We start from the raw sequence: 8,413 nt of genomic DNA on the forward strand, positions 1-8,413 counted from the left end.
AAAAACAAGTTAAGTCAATCAAGGGATTACAACAATGAAATGACTTTTCTCCTAATTGGTCAATAAATCCTAAACATAATTTAAAAAAAATAATTTTCAGACATAGCCTCATTATTTGTAATTGCATGGGTTTTTTCCTTTTTTTTGTTCTTTTCTTTTCTGTTAACGATGTCAAACAAACAACAAAATACGTACAGTGTTCATTTTAATACTATTCTTTGAAAATGCATATGTGAACGGTAAACTATTTCCCTGCCATGGTCTGAGCTTGGGGGTCTGGGTACCTGACGAGGCCTGAGCTTGCCTTAGATTTCAGAAGTGACGGTAGTGACAGCATAGAGTCCGTGCAGGACAGAATGTTTCACAGGTGTCGGCAGCTAACTGGTCTCCACTGTGTGTTTCTTGGTTGAGCTTTATGTGTTAATTAGCTACAACTATGAAGTTTTAGAGTTTACATTTTAGAGTTTATATTTCGAATTTTTTTAAGAGATGAAATCAGTAAGAATCAAGATTTACCTGGATTATAAAAACAGATATAGTATAATAATAGCTGTCCCTAAGTACATGGCCCTTCCTCTGTGCCAGGAAGTCTTCCAAGTAGATTCTGTACATTACTTCGACCCGTCATTGACACAGTCATGAAGAAGCAACCCTCTTATTCTTATTTTATAGGAAACTATGGCACAGAGAAGTTAAGTTGTCCAAGATCACTCAGGAAGCAAGCTGCTGTGTTCAAATATGAATTTAGGCAACTTCATTCCCAAGCTCTCACTACCACAATGCTGGCCTCTCTAAACAATGGAGCATACTTTCGCAAGTAAAGTAAAATGCTTCAATTAAAAAACTAAACAAAAAAATATTAGGCAATTTTTTAAATAAGGAAGTACGATAAAGTGAAATGAGTTTTCATCTTCAATTTTTCAACAAGCATGTTCTAATGAAAATTTAAACTTATTAGCTGGCAATTTTAAATTTAAAATTGGCAGTTTAAATGACCAAAAAACTTTTCTTCAGTATTTTTTGTATGCTGCCAATATGATACGTTTTTGTTTTTCAGGACTCAAAAGCATTATGAACATCTAATTTTGTCTAAGTTTCAGCTTTCAACTCTGAATGTACAGTCTTTTACCAACATAGGCTTTGACCCCCATCTTCAGTTGTAAACAATGGGAAATATTCATAATGGGGATTATTAGAAGCTTATTACATTGTAAAAGACAAATGTCACTTTCTATTGGTAGCTGAACCTCATTTTTTTCCATTTATAAAAAGAGGAGTTTTACCTGCTCCCTCCAGAACTTTTCAGTGCCAACATTCTGTAGATCTGTGATTCAATTTATTAAATCTATAGTTGGAGACATTTTCAGATGCTCCTAGTAAAAGCATTTTCTTTCCAAGAGTTATTCATGTTCACAACATACTGTCCTGCTGCTGCTGACTGCAAGTACCATCAGCTCTAAATTATCTCAGCTGATGGAAAGAAGCAATAATACAGATGACTCAAAAAATCATCTTTTCATAGCTCTGGAACGTTGATACAAAGATATATAGTTTTATTTTTTTAATTTTGCAGCAGGAGTGGCAGCAATAAATTTACATTTCCAATTATATAAAATGCCTAGCTCAAACACTGCTCAAACACTGATGGCATCTCAACAAATGTTTCCCTGCTTCTCCTACCCTTTCTCTGACTTTAGGATGAGAGTCATGCTGCTTTGTGCACATCCCAACCGGAAGTGGGAGCAGTGACCGGGACTTAGTTAAAGACAAAGGGGCACCTAGTCTACGATGAAAAGGAGGCGGCAATAATGAAGGCACATGTGAAAAAATGGGAGTCAACTATAAAAACCAATGTGTCTTTCCTCCTACATCTATGTCATAGCAGCTAATTTATATTTTGCATTTATTTATTGGTGTTATGAAAGGATAAAAGTCAATGCCTCTTTTCTTATACACTTATACCAGACTTTTTCTTTTCCCCCTTTTTACTGTTACTATGAATGAAGGACCACACTTCTCTTCTGTGTACACCATTCCAGGCAGTGCTCCTTCAAATTGGCTGCACATTAGAATAACCAGAGGAGCTTTAAAAACTTCCCTATGCCAGAATGCACCACAGGCCACTAAGTACCATCTGAGTTAGCAGTGATGGAATCCAGGCACCAACATTTTTTAAGGTACCCTGGTGATTCCAACATGCAGCCAAGGCTGACAAGCCCAGAAGTAAACAGACTAAAGTGCATCTAAACAGCGCCTGCTTTTCCTGGGTAATCTCATCTGTCTCCACGTGGGGACACCGCGCCTCCTATTCTAGCTGGACTTGTTCTTCCTGTTCAACCGTGTCCCATTTTTACTCAAGTTCTGCCTGGCGCCGCTTCCAGAACTCCAGAAGTAAGGTGACTAACAGAGAGAGAGAACAGCAGAATGTGGATCTTCAGTGATGACTGATGCTTCAGAAACCAGTACTTAATATTTATTACCCTTAACACTTTGGTAAACGGTTAATAAAATCACATTTATTTATAGGCGATACTAAAGAGAAACATGAGTTAATGCCTTTTTTTTAAGAAAAAAGAAAATGTAGATTATTTATTGAACTTTTGGAAACAGACTAGCTCTCTAGCTCATGAAAAAGGTATTAACGTGATGGTCAGACGCAGGTGACTGTGTCTGATGCTAAAGTACCTGCTACCAGCACATTATGCCCACTAAAAACACAAATATCAGGGGGATGGGTATAGCTCAGTGGTAGAGCACGTGCTAAGCATGTACAAGGTCCTGGGTTCAACCCCAGTACCTCCATTAAAAAAGAAAATTAAAAAAAAGTAAAATTAACTGTCACAATTTAAAAGCAGTGCACGGTCCACCCTCCAAGCCTTCTCCTCACATCCCTGTCTCTTCTGTCCAAAGGACCTGAGGGTGGGGAAGGGGATAACAATGCTTTAGTAACCCTTGCATTTCTATTTTCCACCACCCCAGTCACACAAAATTAAAATAATATTCTTAAATATGGAAAACTGCCATTTTCCTCAATCTTCGGTAAAGTAATTTTTAGAAATCGTCAATCTGTTTTAAGACTCGTAACTTCAAATAGTAGACAAAAACAACATGAAATGTTTATTGAAAAATGTGGCTTCAGGGTAAATCCCCTAAGCCCTTCTTCCAACCAGACTGTTACCCCTAGGCCCTAACTCTAGAGAAATTCCAGAATAACCACTGTTCCCTCCACCATTATACCTGAGTCTCTACCATGCCCTGAGAATAAAGAGAAAAAAGACACAGTCCCTGCTTCCGGGAGCTCCTAGGTGCACAGGACTCATCATGAAATGATGGCTGAGGAGGCGTGTTAAGACGGCTTGGATAACAGTCAGCAGTGGGTGCTCGGGGCAGAGAGCCGGAACTGTAGCCAACGCTCTCCCAGAGGAGGAAACCACTGTGGTGAGTTCTGAGATGCCCTAGAAGTGATCAGGTGAAGTTATAATGTTAAGGCCATTTCTCCCTGGGGAGCTGCACATGCAAAGGAGGGAGGCCAAAGAGAGCCAGGTCACTTCCAGGAACTGCAAATAGTCTAGAAGTGAGAACAGGGTGTGGGAGGCAGGTGAGGCAACCAGGTGGAGATCACAGGTGCACATCACACAGGACTCTGTGTGCCTTCAAGGTAAAGGAGACATGCAAAGTGATCTAGAAAGAAAAAAGATAGAGGCAGGGAGACCTATTGGCAGGTTCATGTGAAGGCCTGCTGAGGCCCCGCTAGGAGGAGAGAGAAGAAAACATTTCAGCAGGTGGACAGATTGGCCACAGATGTGATGGAAGGGCAGGAAGAGGTCAAAGATGCCGGCCAGCTTTCTGGCTTTGGCAGTGTGCCAAATTATAGTGCCATTTCCTAAAACAAGAAGGGCAGGAAGAGGAGCAAGTCGTGAGAGGAGACAACTGATTCAGTTCTGGCTGGGTGCCTGTGGGCTCCAGGAGAGATGTCCAATAGGCAAATAAAAGTCTAGAAATCGGGAGAAAGTTCTAGGCTGAGCCAAGTAGTTCTCCTGCTTCAAGAGGCTAATGGTTGTGAGTGGACAAGCTCACGAGAAGAGATGTAGAGGGGTAGCTCTCACCGTCCTGCACATGGGAAGCATCTGGGAGCCTTTAAAACATAGTGCGCCCCAGCCTGGTGTGGGGCCTTTGTACTGTTTATTGTTTTTTAAATACTTTCCTTTTTTGGGGGGGTAGTTAGATTTATTTATTTTAATGGAGGTACTTGGAATTGAACCCAGGACCTCTTGCATGCTAAGCAAGTGCTCAGCCACTGAGCCATACCCTCCCCACCATTTTTTTGTTTTTAGACATTAGCTCTACTGAGCAGTCAGGGTTGAGAATCAACCTGTAGAGAGCAGAGAGCCTTGGGGTAGAGATCAAGGAGAAGCTTCCCAGAGCCCTGCAGACCCCAGCAAGGGCAGCCGGAGATGCAGGGAGCCTCGGATGGGCTGTGAGGAACGTGAACTCAACACTCCCCAATGACAAACATGTTTCAAGCACCCACTTCCCAGCAGTGTTTCTTCTGAGTTTACTAATTTTCCAGTAATACTGGGTGAGAATAGAAATAATCTGGACAAAGGGATCAAATTCAAATGCTCGTTCTGACCATTCTTAGCTGCGTGATTACTGATTAAAAGGTTACCGGTCTGCCACGTGTAAACTAGGGGACCTAGAACCGTGCTCGTGGGCTGCTGTGAGCGTAATGAAATGACAACTATAAAGGCACTCCTGACTCTCAGAGGTAATTGCTACTATTGTCCCCATTTGGGACACCAAGAAACAGAGTCACAGAAAGCTTCAAACATTTGCCCAAGATGAAGGTTAGTGTCTGGAATCAAGCCAATGACTTCGTGGATCCAGAGCCCAGGATCTTCTTATGAATAACACGGCACTGCCCAGGTTCCCTGCTCCAAAACCCGCCTCCCTTTGGCTCAGTTCCATGGGCCCTGCGCTGCACAGATGTCGTCACTGCCTGCCTGCCCGCCCGGTGTCTGACCCCGGCACTGCTCCCTCCATCTCACACACCGCTTCCTTGGGCACACCAACCCTCACGAGGCCATTGCTGTGGGTACTCGGATGTTTACACGGAAACGCAGGTGGCAGCCCAGCTTTTTGCTATAGATGCTGCTGTCAGTGGAGGCAAAGAGCTCACAGTTGGTGGCGGAGGCCACTTCTGGTATCCTCCTTGGCTGGAGAGCTGGATGGAATCCAGTTTCCCTCTGCAACTTAGACATCCAGCATGAGAGTTATGTAAGGCCATCTGGCCTCTCAACATAGAAATGATGCCCCCGCAGTCGTACTTAATATTGTAATCTCCTGGCTCGACCAGGGAGCAGAGGCCATGGCCTGTTGTCCAACAAGTTTTGTTTCCTTACACGACAGCTACAATGGGGTGAGTAAACACCGGACCAGAAAATCTACAAAGCCCTCGTGTACTATTTCCTGACACTTGCAGGTCACCCAAATACCCCAGATCCTCCAAGTAAACAACTAGTAAGAGGAACTGAGCTGGCTCGTCTGTCAGATCCCTGATGGCAGGACGGATTTGTCCTCTCCTGCTCTCGGGATCTTCCGTTCTCCTTCTGTGTGCCCTTCCCCGATTGAAGGAGACTGTTCTTTGTTTATGGGCTATGGAGTATTTGTGGCTGTCTGACGAGAACCTTCGAAACTAGAGCTCTTGGTGAGAATGGAAGCATGGCACCCACGTCTCATGAGCTCAGCTACCGAACAGCCTCATCTAGCCAAGACTGTGGCCAACACCAGGGGTCCACGCTGTTGAGTGTTGGGTCTGGAGAGCAATGCCTCCACCACTGAGAAGCTGCCCCACCACTTGTGCCCTTGTCCCCATCCAGGGGGAGGTGACGCATCCATGGGGTGAAAGCCTTGAGGGCACTAGGTGACTGTGGACCAAGCTGTGACTGGCTGGTCCTGCCCCCCAAGTGACCCATGTTATCCTCACATGCAGAAAATCCCCAAAGAGACCCCTGCTTGAGGGAATGGGTCACCTATAAGCCAACTGTCCTCGGGCCACCTAAGAAGCAACACAGTATACACAGTGAGCCACCCACTCACTACAGTATCCAAGGCTCACAGTTCCCTCATGTGACACAATGTACCCCCAGCAAAAAGAAGACCGTTACTTTGTAATTGACTTGAGAATTCTACTGAAAACACTGCCTTCCACCTTCCACTTATGAAGTTCTTTCCACTGTGTCCCCTGCTCTGCAATTGTGCAATCAGTCCAGAGCTCCCTCATGAGAAAGGAAGGAAGGGGCCGGGCAAATCCAATAAAGGAATGGCACAGCCTTTAGCACCAAGATGGTGGAAAAGTCAACTCCCAGTAGATCTTGAGCTTCAATACACACTCACCGAAATACAGCAGGATGTTAAATGGCACTCCCACAGGTCCCAGGACAGGTTCAAGGCTGACCATAAAATGTCAAAGGGTGAGTGGTGGCCCAATTTCTGGGAATCCCAACACCTTTCCCAAAGCAGTTGGAATATTCCTCCCACTTATTAGCATATGAAGATACTGAGTGCATAAAATCTAACAATCCCACACCTCGTGGTTGCTCTCTCTGCTGAGATAGACAGCCCACACACTGTCTGTGGAGTGTGTATCTACTTTTACTTTAAACTGGAGAACCCAACCCCCATGCCTCATGGCCTTTCTGTTGCCTTCTGAAACAGCCCACTCTGTCTATGGTGTATATATCTCTCTGAATAAATCTACTTTTACTGAACTGTGGCTCTCGAATTCGTTGCTGGGCAAACCAAGGACCCACACTTGGTGAGGTGCATCCCAGGGACCCAAATACGACCTGGGATATGGCCATCCTCTCCCCCACATTTTCCTGTATCATACATTCCTTCCCAAAGGATCTCACCTTGTGCACTCCAAAATAGACAGCACTCATGTGTCCTGACCAGGATCTGCTCCTGTGTGTATCATTTCTTATTTCCACTAGAACATCAACTTCAGGAGGACAAGGATTTGGTTCTGTTCACAAAGGAAGCACCAGCACATCACAGGTGCTGGAGAAGTATTAGCTGAATGAATGAGCTTTGGGAAGTCCTGGGATTTCCACCTGGAACTCCTAGCCTCTTGGGTCCCAGCTGACTACAGGTGCTCCCTGCTACTCATGGCTGACCTCTTGCCACCACTCTCTGCTCTGCCATCACCTGAGCTGGGATGAGCTGAGATGGGCACACACCCCGGAGAGCATGGCGCATGGTTCATGCCGTTACAACACACTCGCCCCTTGACTGTTAGAGGTTACTTAGGGTGGACAAACTGAAGGCAGCACCATGTGCACCGCCCTACCCCACAACTCACTTGAAGCACCAGGACTGCACACAGGGGAAACGCTGGCCCTTTGCAACCTAAGGAGAGGGACTATGGGTGAGAAGAGGGTCTCTGTCAACTAACAGTCTCTTTACAAGCCCAGTCTTAGGAAAGCTCTTTAAAGATACTTTTTGTATCATCCTTGTGTTTCTGTAATCCCTCTAGATTTTGTCATTTTAATCTACACATCAGAAATACAGATATTCTTGAAATCTCTATTGATTTTCAATGAAGAAAATCCTCAATTTCCTACACTGCTAAGAAAATTACTGCACTTTATTTAAAAAAAGCAGCTTCCTTTCATGACTTCCTATCTTCAAACACCTAATTTCACAAGAATCAGTGAAGCAGGACATGAAAATCATGCTATGCTTTATCACCTACAGGTGGGCAGGGATGAAATGAATGAGTACTGATCTCATGAGACGGGTGAGGGTGAGGAAGGACCAAGGATGAGAAACCAACATTTTCTAACCCATTACTCTTTTTCAGAGTCCCAGACAAAACAGTGTGATTGTATCAACTAAAACAAGAATATCTGCACCCTTCTAAATGCACGCTACAACTTTACTACTACACACGGCACTCTGTCACTGACCTAAAGGCTGATGACAGCCAAGAAATTTGCAGGGATCTTATTCTGTGCTCATCCCTTTTTGTCTTTGGAACCTCAGGATATTTGCCTCCTCTCCCTGAGTGTCATTTTCCTCATCCTTGAAATGGGAGTGTAACAGTCATTCATTTGCTCAGGGTCTATTCGACAACTGGAGACGGCTTATGAAAACAACAACAACAAAAAAAGCAAAACAGAAATTCTGATCTGTGCTGTCTTCCTCCTCCTCCCTGAACATGAATGGCATCTTTCACTGAATCCCGAACTTAAGGAGTAGTTCTGATGAGGAAGTCACAGGACTGCCGTGTAACTGAGAAATGACCTGGTGTAAAAGAATGAATTGCCAGCAAATCCTCAAAACCCATAAGGGTGGAAACCCTGGGAGCTACAGGCATGGGTGGGAGTTCCTTAGTACCCCATTTCACAAA

Source organism: Camelus dromedarius, unplaced genomic scaffold (genome assembly GCF_036321535.1).
Source record: "Camelus dromedarius isolate mCamDro1 unplaced genomic scaffold, mCamDro1.pat HAP1_SCAFFOLD_185, whole genome shotgun sequence".
In the NCBI taxonomy this organism is placed as follows: domain Eukaryota; kingdom Metazoa; phylum Chordata; class Mammalia; order Artiodactyla; family Camelidae; genus Camelus; species Camelus dromedarius.